Source organism: Mesoplodon bidens (assembly GCF_964165515.1).
Source record: "Mesoplodon bidens genome assembly, chromosome: 6".
Taxonomy (NCBI): domain Eukaryota; kingdom Metazoa; phylum Chordata; class Mammalia; order Artiodactyla; family Ziphiidae; genus Mesoplodon; species Mesoplodon bidens.
This window is the reverse complement of record NC_138162.1, coordinates 56,405,980-56,423,300: the sequence shown is the minus strand read 5'-3', so window position 1 is coordinate 56,423,300 and position 17,321 is coordinate 56,405,980.

Here is a 17,321-nt window from a genome sequence, read left to right as displayed (position 1 = left end):
TCTTCAACTTTTCCTTTATTTCACACTCTTCTTTCTTCTTAATTTCTTCTACCGTATTTACCATGCCTCTTTTATTCCCTCATTAAGTGTCTTTCATGTCCCCTCTCTTGCCTCTTTTGTTTTCTCATTCTTATATCTTTCCTTTATCTCTCACTGACATCTGTTCTTGTGTCCCTTGTTTTAGTTTCCAACATGTGATTTTTCTCTTAATCAGTGCTGAGCTAGGCCCTTCCTATTCCTCTGTATAGTCCTATTTCCCATTCCTTATTCTTTTCTTTCCTTCTCTCCTGTCCCCAAGTTCTCTGGTTCCATTTCATTCTTTGCTCTTTCTTCTTGACTCTCATTCAGTAGCTATTTACCCCAAATTTCTAAGATACCATTTTTCCTACAACATTAATCAACGTTTTGCATCAAAAATCTTGCTTGGCTGAGTCCCTTATAGTTAAAATCTCGTTTATCACTGCATCACTAGTGCTTTAAAGCCTATCAAAGTGTTTAACATTTAATAGATGATTGATACAGATTTATTGAAAAAACAACCGAAAAGAATGAATTAATGCAAATAATAGATTTATAGTGGGAAAGAAATAAATGATGGCCTTTTGAATAAACATTATGTAAAGTGATTATTTCTTTAAGTTTAATCTAGTTTCCAAGAATTTATTTCCCTGCCCATAATACCCACTGTTGAATTATTCTGGAAAGTATCCATAAATGGACAAAAGTGATTTGCATTTTCAGGTTTTCTGGATATCTTGAACTCTTATTCATAGTCTTCTATGTGATTTTTTTTTTTTTCTTTTTATTTTCTGGTCATGGCTGTGGATACTGTTCTGGGAAAGACACACAAAATGTGCACTATGGTAGATACAATAAAATAAGGCCTTCGATGTGGATAAGAAATTCCTACCGTCAGAGCTATCACAACACATCAGTACCCAGGGAGGACTGATTCTTTTGCCTCCTAACTCTGATATGCATTGACTGTCAGATATTTTTTGAGTGCTTATGCTAGTTAATGTATGATGTTCAGCAGACTGCCAGCTTGTTCTGTACTCTGTGGAACAGTTGATCTTGAAAGATGTCATTTTTTTCTCGTTTTCTGACTTATTTTGTTACATCAGCATTGATTTATTTTGCACTTTTGACAATCTGAATTTTTAAAAAAACTGATTATGTCTCAGAAACTTTAATGAATTGTATGCTGTAAGCAGAGGGAAACAATAAAAATGAATCTGTTTTCTTTTCTTTTCCTGCCTCATCTTCTTTTTTCTACTTTCCTTCCTCCCAAAGCATAAACAGCTGTATTTATATTTCAACCACCTTAAACGCAAATGTTCACAGAGATGCACAATTTAAATTGCTAATTAGAATGGCTTCATTCAGTATCCACTTGCGGCATGTATTCTATTTCCAAGACAGGACTATTGGGCTTATTTTGAACCAAGTTATGATGGATTAGGACCATCAAAATTAGGTTGATGATCACTGTGACCTCCTCAAGTTTAGCTGTTTATTATAATTTGAATGTACATCCAATCACATCTTCTGTGTAACTTCATTTTCACTTTAAGGGAGAATCATTAATTAAACTTACAGGACACCTTGGAGGATTAGTGATTGACAAGGTCTCTGTTTTCAAAGAGCTAGCCTTAAGTGAGGTAGAAACTCAATGTGTGGTGCACAGATCCTGAATTAGACAAACTTCCACTTGATTCAGGTTCCACTTTTGGGTTGCTAGTTGACCTTGGATAAATTGGAATGAGTCTCAGCCTCAAGTTGTGTTTTTTTTTTCTTTAATCTTTACTAGGTATAAAAATATCTCAGCAGCATTATAAAGATTATATGCATATAATGCATATACATATATATGCATATACATACACACATATATGTGCCTAGCCCAGGGTAAAGTCATGGCAGCTTTGATTATTCTTGTTGCTTTGATGATTTATCATTATTATTTGGTTGGCTTTTAGTGCCCATTGAATACGAGATAACCATGAGCACTAACTTAAACCCAGACTCAGATTTACTGAAGGAAAAAAAATTAGAGAATTTAGTGTCAGATAGTACTCCCCTCTAGCTGTATTAGTCATTTTTAGTTATTCTGAAGTGGACAATGGAGAAGCATAGTAGATGAGAATTTAGCCTGCTCACAAAAGATGAAAGTAGAAACATTATGAACCATAAATGATTTATCTTTACATGTTGTCTTTCATGTAATTTTTGAAATAATTTCATTTAAAAATATCCACAGACAGACTCTAGGTCCATCCACCTCACTACAAATAACTCGGTTTCATTTCTTTTTATGGCTGAGTAATATTCCATTGTATATATGTGCCACAAGTAAGTCAGAAAGAGAAGAACAGATACCTTATGCTAACACATATATATGGAATCTAAAAAACAAAACAAAAAAATGGTCACGAAGAACCTAGGGGCAAGACAAGAATAATGATGCAGACCTACTAGAGAATGGACTTGAGGATACGGGGAGCAGGGGGAGGGTAAGCTGGGATGAAGTGAGAGAGTGGCATGGACATATATACACTACCAAACATAAAATAGATAGCTAGTGGGAAGCAGCCCCATAGCACAGGGAGATCAGCTCAGTGCTTTGTAACCACCTAGAGGGGTGGGATAGTGTGGGTGGGAGGGAGGGAGACTCAAGAGGGAAAAGATATGGGGATATGTGTCTATGTATAACTGATTCACTTTGTTATAAAGCAGAAACTAAACACCATTGTAAAGCAATTATACTTCAATAAAGATGTTAAAAAATTACAAAGAAAATATCCACAGAGAAGTTGAAACTTGCAAAATAGGTTGTTGGCAGATAAATTTTTTACTAATTTCCACTTGCCTCATATTTCCTTTCCTATTTCTCACCACTCCAAATTATAGAAAATTCTGCATTTTTGTTGTCTGTTTTAACAATCATATTGATGGTGCTTAATAGGACTTTGGCTAGGATATGTATTTTATCACTTTACTATTTAAGGCAGATGAGATCAATAAGAAATTTCTCTTGAGTAACTGAAAGATAGCTCAATTGAAAAACAATACAGCTTATTTGTTGTCAGGTTATTTTAAAAAATCTTCAAACTCACTGATTTTGGAAAAAGGCTGTCTTACTCTGTCATCTGTTTGTCATTTGTCATTTTTAGCTTACTAGATAAGCAAAAAGAAGAGAATTCTACCACCCAAAGAAAAAAACACGTATTTTTGTGTTTCAAACCTTTGTCAAAGTACATACTTTCTAGAGCTTCAGGTTAGACTATGTTTTTTCTTTGTTATTAGTTGCCAATGAGACTAGTAGTAAAATAATCATATTTTGTAGTTTCAAAATTGGGAATAAACTGCAGGTGGTGTTTTGTAGTCTGCTTTATTCAGCCAACAATATATCATGGACATCTTTGAAAGTTATTATATATTCCTCTAAGACACCATTATTAACGGCCTCAATAGTAGCCCATTGCATGACCATGCCATAATTCATTTAACCAGTACAGCTGGTGCATTCCTGATGCAGTAATATTGGGGATATTGTTAATGGAGTTACTTGAAATAATTTATTCATATCTGCATTTACTCTGTGTTTCTCAACTTGATTTATTTGCAGCCCTGAGAAATAGAACACATTGTTTTGCTCTGAGTGCATCAAGCATAAACTTATACTCAAGCCTGAAATAATGGATGTGTGTGTATGTTCCAATATGCGCACGTGTGTGTGGTGAGGGTCAGGGAGAGGTTGGGAGTAACTTGTGGCCATAATCAGAGCAGACAGACAAGAGCAAGAATATATTTGTGCTAATCCTTTCCAAGATTCTAATTGCATCACAGTTTCAGGTTGAAATCTTGCAGTGAAATACCAAAATTGCTTGGCTGTGGCTTTTTGTAATGAAGACTTTTTAGAGAGGAGAGAGACAAAAATTAAAGGAACTCAGAGTAACTTCTTGTAAAGTTTTTATTGTATGGAAAAGGAAATTATATTCAACCCCCAAATCATTTTGCCCTACTGAAAAATGGGAACGGCGCCTGCTCTCCTCTATTTTAAATGCGTGGATACAGTACTTGCTTACCTTCTGGAGGCTGTTAACAACCAGAAGCATAATCTCTATATAAACACAATGAATGCTATAGATTCCACAGTTCTTTTTTTTGGCATTTTCATCACATTTTCTCTTTGGCATTGAAACATTATCACAAATGAAAAAAATTTTGCAGGTTTTTTCTTTTTCATTTTAGATGAGCATCAAAAAATAATCAAAAAAGTTAGTTTTCAGGTACAGTGGCATCCAAGAGGGCACAACTTTTCTCCTCTAATCACCCTTTTCTTTCTCTGAATGTTCGATGCTAACATTCCCAGCCAAGAGCCTGCACTTGCTCATCATTCTCTAAGCCCCGAGCAGCAATCAGTGTGTACTCATGTGACAAAGCCCTGGCCTTTCCTATCAATTGTCTTGACAGGAATGTTGTCAAGTCTTGTTTGTTCTTTTCTGAGCTGATGAACTTATTTCAGGGGGCTGGTAGTTAAATTTCACATCTGTCTGTGATGTGACGGTGGACCTTGAGGCTCTGTATCTTCTGTGGTTTTCGAAGAGACTTTGCAGAGATTATGTGAGATGTGCAGAGGTTTTATTTGATGATGGCAGGCCCAGGGTACCCATGCCCCGTTGTCCAAGCCGTGCAATGCCCTTTTGTTCTGGTCACGGGGACCTTAGTATGCAAGACAATTTCCTAACTTCCTTGCCTTTTTTTTTAATGAGAGGATAACTGTGGAAGAGAGAGACAGATCCCAATGAGGGTGATTCAACTAGTTCAGTCAGTGAGCATTTATGCAGTGATGCTCATTTACTAGAAACAATTTTAGGTGAATAAGACTCTAAATTCACTGGTCTCTAGCTTCCTATAGTTTGGTAAAATGAGAAAGGCAAAATCCAGATAATCTGAGTGTAAAGTGGTGAATGCTGTAAGGAAGGAATAAATAGAGGGAGGGTACTTACTACACTTGGAGATTAAAGAAGGGCATCACAAAGGATATGATTATCCCAACTTTCCAACTTTTTGTTTCTGTGATTCTTATTTGGGTGTAAGAAGCTGTTTTCTCATTTTGGTGTGGCTATATTTAATTTTCATATCTGAATATAGCATACATGACCAAAAGAAACCTGAAACTGGGCAACGGAAGTGACTGGTTGAGAGGCAGTTTGTAGTGTTTAAAGCACACACTTTTGTTTCAGAAATCCTCATTCTCTATCTTATTAGCCCCATAACCTTGGCAATTTAACTAAACGCTCTCATCCTCATTTTCCTCACCTGTTAACGGGATAATATCACCTTCTACAGAGGTATGGGGGACAGCTGAATCTGCTAGCAGAGAATTTTCGTATCTTGAAAATTCCTGACACAGTTTATTTTTTTTTTCTACTTGTAAAGGGAGAAGTTACACTTTGAATTTCAGGCAAGTGATACCTACATAGCTCATGTCATGCATTCAAGTAGCATACTTCTTCTTCATCTCCTATTGTTTTCATCATTACTTCTATAACTACCCATTTTAGAATCTTTTTTTTTTTGTATTTCAGGTTCCAGTCTGTTTTCTAGTCTCATATTCAAGAAGTATAATGCTGATTACACTCAATTTTTATAGGCAGCATAAAAGTAGCAATTATAGGAAGCAAACCAGGCAACCAGGAACGATGATACTACATATTCAGGTCAGACATTCTCCATATGCAACATCCACAATAGGATCCTAGATAAAGGAATTAAGACTTCAGCCATCAAGTTGGCAGAAAGTAACCACTTAAAAGGGGTTGCTAATACAATGGAAGACGAGAATAAAGTTCCAAAAGAATTATGATGTTGGAGAGCTATGGCAGTCTAAGTCAGACAGACATAGCTGGAATCCTATCTTTGCTGCATACTCACTGTCTCTTCGGAGAAATACAATTTTTTTTTTCTTTTTTTTTTTGCTTAGTAATATGTGTCATTGGGAGTTGTATTTAGGATTAAAGTAACACATAGGGAAAAAAATGTGTGCTTATTTGCTGCTTGGACTTTTTCTCCATCTTGATGGTATGTGATGATGGTTCCATCACTGTTTAGCAAAGCAACCTTTGTCTAGTCACTGACTGCTCTGCCACTCAGATTTCCCATCTGGGTCCTTTCCAGTTTGCATTTTATGTGTAGATTCCTGATTTTATGTGTGGGCCCAAGCACTTGTAACACCATTGATTACACGTTAATTAATCCTTTTTTGAATCCAATGTGTGTATTTACACAAATTAAATGCTTACTAGGGCAGCCCTGATTCAAGTAAAAACAAACAAACAAGAACATAGTTAGTGCCAATCTCTTTATTCCAATTTAATGCCATTCCCTGCCCTGTGTTTTTGATTTTGCTATTTGCAATTCTGAAGCAATAGTGGCTAAAGATCACAGTTCAATTTTAAATGCCTTTTTACTGTGTTGATAAGACATATTCATTGACTTGCACGGTCCTTTCTGTGCACTTTAACAATTCATTATAGGGATAATTATTTGGTGTTTATTCCAGTCTACCTGTGTCATCTCATTTTCACCTCACCTTTAATAGGGGTTGGGAGAGAAAAAAAAGGGATTGTGTGTGATGATTTTCAGCATTTATTTAAAACTCCATGTTGTTAAAATAAATGAACTTAAAAAATCAAATGATTGCTCTCCCTCCCTCTCTTAAAAGAAAAAGTAAAAGGACAGAAGGAAGGGAGGGGACAGAGAGTAATAGAAAAAGAAAGAATTTTTTTGACATCTGGGAATTCTGGGAATTGATGAGTCATGATTCATTTGATTTCTTAATCTGCCATTTAAAATAAAATCATATTCTCCAGATCTGTTTCATTCTGTTATACCTTCCCTTATTTTCCTAATAAACATAAATAGAACTTTAAAAATAAAGGCATGAAAAACATGTGACCTGAAATCCTGAGATTGTGTCTAAAGTGTATGTGGTCTAATATATAGAGTTCAGGGGATTTTGTATTGTCAGTGTGCTTTGCCTTTCCAGTATGTCTCACCCCAAATACTTTGCAGTTATCATTTTGTTTGAATACCAACAAATATGTGTGAGCTTAGCACCCACAGGTTGTCAGACAGGAAGCAAGTTAGAAACTTCAGCATTACCTGCAACTTCAAGGATTTATTCTATAGGTTTAAAAAAGGTATTTATTTTTAAAATAATAATACTTTAAAATGTAGATATAACCAGGTATTATAAAGAAAACCTACAAACTTTAGAATCATATTGATCTGGGTCTAAATTCTGGCTCTAGTATTTCTTTCTGTTACTTTGAGCATGTCACAAGTTCTCTAAGTCTCAGTTTCCTTTTCTATAAGGATGGATAAAAGATGTTTCTTCAATATGTTACTTTAAGGATTAAAAAAAATATATATGTAAATCCCCTAGCACTTTGCCAGGTACACCATCAACACTCTAAACTTGGGCAGTAGTAGTACTGATTATCTGGTAATTACTACTAATTTTAAGTAATTGGAACTCTTTGGGTTAAAAAAATTACCCTACAAATACAAAGAACTGACCATCGTTAGTAATAAAATCTGTACATATGGAATCAACCGAAGCTTGGAGGAGCCTTAAGGAGGTTTAATTTTAAGAAGCTTACTCAAATAGACCTGTAAAGAAATCTGTATTTCTTAATCCTAAATGTCCTACTCTCTTAACAAATCCTGACCTTTGAATACACCAAACCTAGTTACATTAGTGGCCTTTAAAAATATATAATTTCTTACCACTGCCAAGTGATAAAGTGAGTGCCTTTCCTTGCCATACCTCATATCCAATAACATTGGCAATGACTATCGAAATTACTCCTTCCAAGATCTGGAAAAGACTTACGGAGTGAGGGAGTATTTTAATCCAAGTTTTCATGGAGGAAATTAAGGGGAAAAATCTTGTTGTACAGTCTGTTCATCTCTGATCATCTCAGGTATTATTAAGAACTTGTTTTCAGATGTTTTGGGGGAAGTAAAAACAAAAAAATAAGTGGTACCAGACCGAAAAACAGCTTGGCAAATAGAATCGTGTTATACCTTTAGGGTAGTTGTTTAATGGCAATTATATCTTGTGCTTGGGATAATCTAGCTTCCTTCCTCCCTGCCTGCCATCTATCAGGAAATGTTAGTGTCTATATGTCAGATTTTATTTGAGGTTCTAGGGATACTGTGATGATGAATATGGCAGAGTACTTGGGCCTGAAGAAGATCATTCTCTTTGGGAGGAAGTAAACTGTACGATGTTGTGCTGCTGGGTTACCAGTAAGCATGGTGTGTTAAGGCAGTATAAGTGGAAAACCTAATTCATGTGTGGGGGTATATCTGTACATTTTGCCATCTGACTTTACAGTTCCTCTTACTAAAGGGACAGTGCATATTTCTTTGACTCTTGGATTTGGGTTTGGCCTTGTGATTTGCTTTGGATAACAGAATGAGACTTGTGGTTTATTTTCAATAAGAGAATGAGCTACAAGTGCCAGAATGCCAGTTTCAAGTCTCAGACTTAAGGAGCCTTGCATGTTTCTACCTGCTCCTGCTCTCATGTACCTCTGCCATTCCATGAGTAATATGTGCCCTAGTTAGGCCTGTTGGTTCCAGGAGGGGGATGAGAGATGTGTAAGCAAGTTTAGCTAAAAGCAGCTGCTCAGCTGAGCCCAGCCTAGATCATACAACACCTATGTGACTCACAGATGAATAAGCAAAATAAATGAATATTGTCCTGTGCTACTTAGGTTTTATAGTTGGTTGTTATTTAGCATTATTATGTCAAATCAGTGAGTTAAGGAGATAATGTAAGGTCAGAAAGATACTGTAGGAGAAAAGACAAGACCTGGAGGGGGCGTCTGAAAAATGTTTACAGTCATATTACCAAGAGAGCTTCATAGGCCAAGATCTCAGTTGGAGTGTGACCAGTTTAAACTGAGTTACACCAGCATTGTCTGGTGATAGAACCCCTTTCCAGGTTACTTTTTTTGTCATTGTTTTTTATAATGACCTAAACCATATGTATATAAAGTAAACAGTAATCAGGGAGGAGAAACACATGATCTAAAAAGCCCTGCTTCAGTAAAGGTCTGGGAGGACTTCAGGAGAGGACTGTATTAGGCAAAGGATGAACTCACAGGAGAGCATCTGTAATAGTGATTTCCTATGAGCTTATAGATTTTCTGTAGACCTTACGGTGTCTCCCACTGATAGTGTAAACATCTAGATGCTGCTTTATCCGTATTACCTAACCTCTTCTACTTATTGCCTATCGATACATGGGAAGAGGCTCCATGGGTGGGCAATAGTATAATTTATTCTTCTAGTCTAAGAATTTTTGTAACTGCCTTGAGATGCAAAATATTGTGGCAGTTTTCTATTTGCTTGGCTCTTTTCTTCCACCAAGGAGACTATGGCACAACCAAAAATGTTACAGGGGAGGCAGAGTTGCTAAAGCCCTACACTTTGGATTCTCATTCCATTTTCTAATTGTTCGAAATAAATTTCAAATGTCAAGTTTACTTGAAGACTTTGATAATCCTTTTGCATTCAAAAAATAATCTTGCTTTTGTATGAAATCCCCTCTCATTCTACCCATGCTTGCTTTATAAGCTTTCTCATTATCTGTGTTGTGTCATGCTTTTCCTCCAGTTATGGACTGTTGACCCCTAGAGAGTAGAGATCATACCTTACCTCCTGAACATCATCCAGTACGGTGTCTGTATGTGTGCAATTAATATGGATATTTAATGTAGTTCAAACCTTCAGTGAACCCATATGCCACCAAACTGAAACTTAAATAGGAAATAAAATTAAGTTAGACACATTGTTTCTCACCATTTGTGGAACACTTTTTCTGGGGAGAGTGAGATAACTAAATCAAAGTATAATTTCAGTTCTGCTTCAATTTGGGCTTCCTCTCTGCTGGTAGACTCAGTTCAAATTCATTCTGTATACTGTTTCCTCAAAAAAATTGGACTTGATTTAACACATTCTAAAGTAAGAGAGGCAAAAACTGCAATTTCTTATCATAGAGGAAAACACAAACCAGTGAAGACTTGATAATTTGCCCTGCGCAGAGAAGATGCCTGTTATGGAAACCAAAACAAAGTGTGAAAAATCTAACATTTAATTTCTTCAAGGAAGGCTATACTTGCTTTTGCTGGCAAAATTATCCAGACATGAGGAGTTGTGACATGTTGCATCAAAATGTATATTAACGCCCTTTTATATCCATACACAAAGGCATTTCAATGAAGTCATTCATTCAAAAGGAACAGTCCTGGCAAAAGTCATATTTCTATTATTTTTGCATTAAAAATTAGAAAAATGTGACCTAATTTAAACATTTTTCAGTGCATTTTGAGGCTTCTAGCAACAGAATCCTACTGTAAAATCTGAGTCAATGCTTCTTAAAATTTCAGGAACATAAGCTTCAAATGGAATGCTTATTAAAAATGCAAGTTTCTAGATCACACTTGAGATATTCTGCATCTGCCCAGGAAATGACACTTCTTAACAACCACTGCAGGTGATCCTGCTGTAGGTTGTGCATGAACCATGCTTTGAGACAGGCTGAGTAAATTTAAGACCCCTGGATCTTACTGAAGAAAAATCATCCTTTATTAAATACCAGATTGTTCCTTAGTTATAGCAGTGACTATTATTAAAAGTGATCTCCTGAAAATGGGATAGAAGTGTGGTCTTCCAGAAACCTCTTTAGCTTCCATTAGAGATGTATCGAAAGGGGCAGCTAGGTTCCTATCACCCATCTTCCCACCAACCATTTACTGTAGCTTTGATCAGATCAGTTTTATCTTGATTTATATAAAAAATGTTCTGAGACAAAACTTGTTTGAAAAGATGTAATATAATAGCGTGGTCACCCATATTTATTTTATGTTGTTCAAAATTACAAATTCTTTGTGTACTACAAATAGAAACCATTCCTGTATCTCACTTAATACTTTGACCCATTTCCAATTTTTGTAGTTTTTCTTCATCTACCCCTTCTCTCTAAAAAATAAAGCCTGGAAGAACATATGGGCATTTAACTCCCTGCTTTCATTCCAATATATATATTGGAATATATATATATTTTTTTGCTAAAATGTGTATATCAAAAATATATTACCATGGCGCCATCAGTTCTCATTTCTTGATGTTATCATTAAGTTCCTTGCCATATCTCTGTGTGTGTGTGTGTGTGTGTGTGTGTGGTAAATTGGCTTCAAGGCTAACACTCAGAACATGAGATCCTAGATTAACTTATTTTCGAAAAGTAAATGTACACAAACAAAATCAATAACTGTCATAGAAGTGAGAAGGAAAAATGTTTTCCTTAAAACCTCAATTGAAGACTGTCTTAACAGTAAAGCAAAGCTGAAAGAAATATTTATTGAGCACTTAGTAAGTGACAGTTGCTATAGTGAACAGAAATAACTTCAGGTCAAATGCCTTGTATTGAGAAATTAGAAGGGAGACCATTTGAGACTATATGCCATGTACCATGCCTGGCACTTACTTAGCCCATCCACTTAATCCTCACAAACCACAGCAAAATACTATAACATGATCTCATGTGTGTAACAAAAGTTATATACATTTAAGCATATTTCATTAATCTATTTCCTATATGTGATCTGATATATATGTTGGCAGTTACATGATGGTGTGGAGATGTCAGAGGTTGGAACCATTCTATTTTGATTTTAATTTTGGTTTCACCAGTTATTAGCTTCATGCTTATGGACAAGTTATTTAGTTTCTCCAAGTCTCAGTTTCTTTACTGGCAAAATGGAGATATTAATGGTCTCTATTTCACAGGGTAGTTATGAGAATCAATGAGATACTTCAAGAAAAAACACATAGCCAGGTGTTCTGCACAAAGCAAACACTCAATAAATGTCATCACCATTATTTTGTGACTGTATAGAAACCTACTTTGGGATAATTTACATGAACTATTAATAGTAGTTTGCTCTGGGAAGAGGGGTGTAATAAGTAGAAGAGGATGAGGAATTTGAGGAACACTTTTACTTATTAGACTTCAAGGTCTCTGTTCTGTAACATGAGTCTGTTTTGCTTTTGCAATTTAAACAATCAACTTTTTAAAAACCAAAATAAAACATTTTCAGATTCAAGATCATTATGGTTATAAATAATCTAAAAAATCTAATAAAGCAGTCTTCATAAGACGAGATTTGTATTAAAAATACACCAATGCTTTTCTTTAGGTTTCTAAATTCTCATTAGTGAGTTAATGTTGGATTTTATCTTTTGATGTTTGTTTTTTTCTCATATTAGATTATAAGTTTGGGGAGGGCATAGGTAATTTGTTGTATTCTGTATATCTATACATAGTAGGTACTTTGGAAAAACATGTGGATCACTATGGTTCATGGGTTCCAAGGACTTATCTTTCAACATCTTTGCTACTTAATTTGAAATTCATTAAAATATGATAAATGGAGATGTTAAAAATGATATATTTTAAAATTTTAACATGGTTCCAGAATTTGTTTTTCCTTTTTTTTCTTTTTTTTTTTTGGTGTGAAGTGATATGATGGAAAGTATAGAATGGGAAGGGTGAAGTAGCAACTTAATTTAAACTATAAAGATAATAAGTTAATCATTTATGAATAAATATTGGTACTGCTAATGTATTCAAAGCACTTGGCTAAGTTGCACTATATAGTGAGCAAAAGAAAAACATGAGACTATACTAATAAACATGGGAGTGTATCAACATTTCAATGATATAATACAGGTCATGTTTAAAAAGTGCATAGTTGCTGTCGGGGTGGAAAGAAAGCAGTATAGGCATTCAGAGGAGAGGGATTTCAATGGAGGCAAGTGAAGACTTTTTTTTTTTGCAGTATGCGGGCCTCTCACTGTTGTGGCCTCTCCCATTGTGGAGCACAGGCTCCGGACGTGCAGGCTCAGCAGCCATGGCTCACGGGCCCAGCCGCTCTGCAGCATGTGGGATCTTCCCAGACTGGGGCACGAACCCGTGTCCCCTGCATCGGCAGGCGGACTCTCAACCACTGTGCCACCAGGGAAGCCCCAAGACTTTTGATGTATGGGTAGGAGATGAATAAATACAGCGTAATAGGGAATGCCTTCTACAAAGAGAGAATGATGAGGATGCAGATGCTCATACAAAAAGCATGCAAAATATGCCTGCTGTTTGTTTCCCTTGTATTCTTTCTCCACTATCTACATCATAGTCAACTAGGAGTATTTATTTGAAGTGCATATTCTGGGGCTTCCCTGGTGGCACAGTGGTTAAGAATCTGCCTGCCGATGCAGGGAACACAGGTTCGAGCCCTGGTCCAGGAAGATCCCACATGCTGTGGAGCAACTAAGCCTGTGCACCACAACTACTGAGCCTGTGTTCTAGAGTCCGTGTGCCACAACTACTGAAGCCTGCACGCCTAGAGCCCGTGCTCCGCAACGAGAGAAGCCACTGCAATGAGAAGCCCATGCACCGCAACAAAGAGTCTCTGCAACTAGACATAGCCCGTGTGCAGCAACGAAGACCCAACGCAGCCAAAAATAAATAAAATAAATTTTAAAAAATAAATAAAATAAAATAAAATAAAATGCATATTCCTAGGTACCGCTTGCCAACCTATTGAATTCGACTTTCTGGAGCTTGTAGTTAACTTTTTAATTTGATCCTTCAGTAATATTATGAACACCTTAAGTTTGAGAATCTTCAATCCCCTAATGTTTTCTATGAATATTAAGTTTGATAACCACTAGGTAAGTATTTCTGAGATGAGTATACACTGTTTGATAAAATACCCTCTCATGGATGCCATTTTTCAATGAATAATAGGACTTTATTTTAAATTTATTCATACTCCCTCTTCCTCACTATCTCCCAGTATTGTCACATTTCTTTGGAGAAGAATTCTCTAGTTTCTGCTCAGAGACCAAATGTCATCGGGCTACCATTCTGTACAGAGGGTGGTATTGTGGACAGGGCTCTTCCAGCTGTTCTGCAGACAGCCTCATTACTAATTACACTGCTTTCAGCTCCGCAGCTCATGGCTGCTCTATAAATCTGCCAACTACAAGGTTGGTACCTCTCCAGGGCATTGATGGAAACAGTGTCTTTCACCTTCGTGGCTTCTCATGTGCACATTCTGAACTTCTGCTTTCTATATTATGGGATATCTTTAACAATGATCCCATCTGAGATTCATCCTCTAGAAGTTTGTCAAATCTCTTATCGGCTTATGGGCCTCACTACCCTTGGTATTGCCATTATATATCTGTGTTTACATCTCAACTCTAATTTCAGTGGGATTTTGGCTGAGAGGATAGACAAATGCATGCGCTCAATTAATCCTGAACCTGATAATCAGATGTTCTCTTGAACAAGTCAGACTTTTACTAATTTGATGGATGTCAAATGGAATCGAATTATTGATTAAATTCACATGGCTTTGATTACAAGAGAGGCTGAACATATTTTCTTATTAATTTAGTCTTCCTATGTATGTATTAGATTTTAGGGGAGGCAAATTAGCTCCATGGCTGACTCAGGCAAAGCAGCTGTTCACAGATACACAAAAATATGTGCTTCCAAGCTCAGGTTTCACAGAGTCTTTCTTGAAGGATTTCCATTCAGACAAATATCTTCCTATATAAATGGGTACTTCTAAAAAAGCTTCCAAGTTAATTTAATGTTTCCCTCTTCCTTTCCGAAAATTTTATAGGCAGTATTAACATTCTCTGCAAATCTTTCCTTTATAGAGGATAAAAAGGAAGTCTCTGGCCAGTCTAATACTGATGGGTCATCATAAATTCTGAATCAGTTGAGGCTGAATTAATATATTTTCAATAAATAGCCTCAAAGAAGTATCATTTTCTTATGTATTAAACTTGTTTTGTCACGTACATGCTGAAAGTAGATCTTCCCGAACAAAGTAAATGGCAACTACATCCTTCCAAGGTCCAAGGACAAAAGCCTTAATATTATCCTTAAATCTTCTCTTTTCTCAACACCTCCCACCCAATCCTTCAGCAAGTTCTACCATACCAAGTAGATCCACAAACTCTCCATTGATTCTACCTTCTTCTAAGCTCCCATCATCTTTTATCCACACTCGAGTAATTGTCTGCAAACTAGCTTTTTTCCACACAATTTGTCAAATAGCAGCCAGAGTGAAACTTTAAAAATGTAAGTCAAATCATGTCACCCCCTCTTCTAACACTCTGCCATGCCCCCCACCCATTTTATTTAGAATACAATGGCCTAAAAGAGCCTACAGGATCTGGCACCCCATTCTCTCTTTGTGTTCTCCCACTTCTCCCTCCCTTTTTCATTTTCCTTTAACCATTCATTACTGTCTGCTGAATATGCCAGACACGTTCCTATCATAGGAATTTTACACTGCCTGTTTCCTCTATCTCTCTCACCATCCTCAAGTCTGTGTCCAGTAATAACCTTCCCAAGATGGTCCTGACCCATCTTTAAAATAGAACTCTCCAAGCCCCACCCCCAACATGTCCCATCCCTAACTCTTTCCTAGTCCCCACCTCCACGTCGACACTTGATCATCTTCAACGCGGACAGGAATTTTAGAGTATTTTTTTCACAAGTGTGCTCCCATTGCCTGGAAGAGGGTCTGGCAGATAAATATTCTGTGAATACTTGTATAAATCTGGAACCAGACCCTTTCATACATATCCTATTATAATATATATTATATAATATATAATATCCAAATACCTTTGGTAGATACATGCACATTAAAATTTTTATTGCATGCAAACAAAAAACAGATGTACTGTTATTTGATGGACCTCAGCAAAAGTTCTTCAGCTCAGCAACTCAAAGTATTTATCTGACCAATGTAGATTTGTAACATTGAAGTGCCTTCAGGTGGAAAATGATACGAAATAGTGGGTGGAATTTGGGGTACTTTTTACCAGAATTATAAAATTCCATGCAATAATAGCATTTTTGAGTAAATGCAAATATTGAGTTGACTTCATGTTCCCATATGCACAATGTATTTTGTAAAGCCTTGGACAAACGACTTCTTTTAACCTGAATGTAATATTACTTAGTGTGTATAGTAATACAGGAAAAGCAAGATTGTTACTTTTGATCAAACAGGAGAAATAATTTTATTTTAATCTTTCTACTCAAATTATTTGATTCAAACAAAAATATTAGTGTAAAAAATATAAAGGAGTAAGTGAGAGTATGTGTTTAACATTTGGATATACAGTTTCTTGAAGCTAGAATTATATTCAGTGATTGCATGCCCTCAATATGTATTCAAGTAGCCTAAATGGCAATTAAGCACTTGGATTTCAAGGTTCAATTTGTAGCTCTGTTGAAATACCTCTGTGTGTGTTCCTTTCCTATTTCTATAAGTTCTCTTTTCTACTAGTCCATCAAAAGCTTTTTAAATTAATAAATAGAATCAGCCTCCTAAAATAACAGACCATCTCTTCCACAGAACATGTAAATGGCAATGATGACACTTATAAACTTGATAAGCTGACATGTCAGAATTGTTTTCTGCCAGTTTTCAGTTCTCTTTCTCCATATTTATATTGCCAGAATAACCCTACCTGACCATGTCATGCGTTTATCTAATATCTAATAAATATAATTTAGTTCTTTACTTTAAGGAATGCCACCTAGTTTGAGGAAAGGTTAATACAGGGTAAACCAGAATAAATGATTATGTACATTTAAAGATATTTTTGCTAAAATGTAACATTTACCAGAGTTAAGTGAAAACTTTTCTTTTAGGTACTCACCTTTGAAATGTGTTTAGAGCACACAGCTGTTAGAAAATGGTTAGGCTCTACCAAAAAGTATTCTTTTGACATGCAGTCTCAGGATGTCACAATAAGTGTGGTTGAGAAAACACATCTTTGTTCAGTATGAAAAGGTCTTTCATGACCATAATACAGTCTGGGTGTCATGCTCACGAGATGCCATAGAGATTAGCTTTTTATTCCATGATTCCATTTAAAACTTCTATTTTCAGCTTTAAAATCTTTCCAGAGGAAAATGAATATGGCTGAATTGAGGGATTGGTTCTGCCGTTCACACACTGTGGGTTTGCATTCGGAACTTTAAAAGGAAGGGGAAAAAGGAAATGGATGGTGGGGTATGATACCCTTTGATGGAGCTGGGAGGCATCTCTATCTGCAGGCAGCCATTTACCTCTAGATTAAGGCCTGTGGTACCTTAGCAAGAGGTGCAAAAAATGCTAGTGGATTGTGAAGGGTTTTATTTT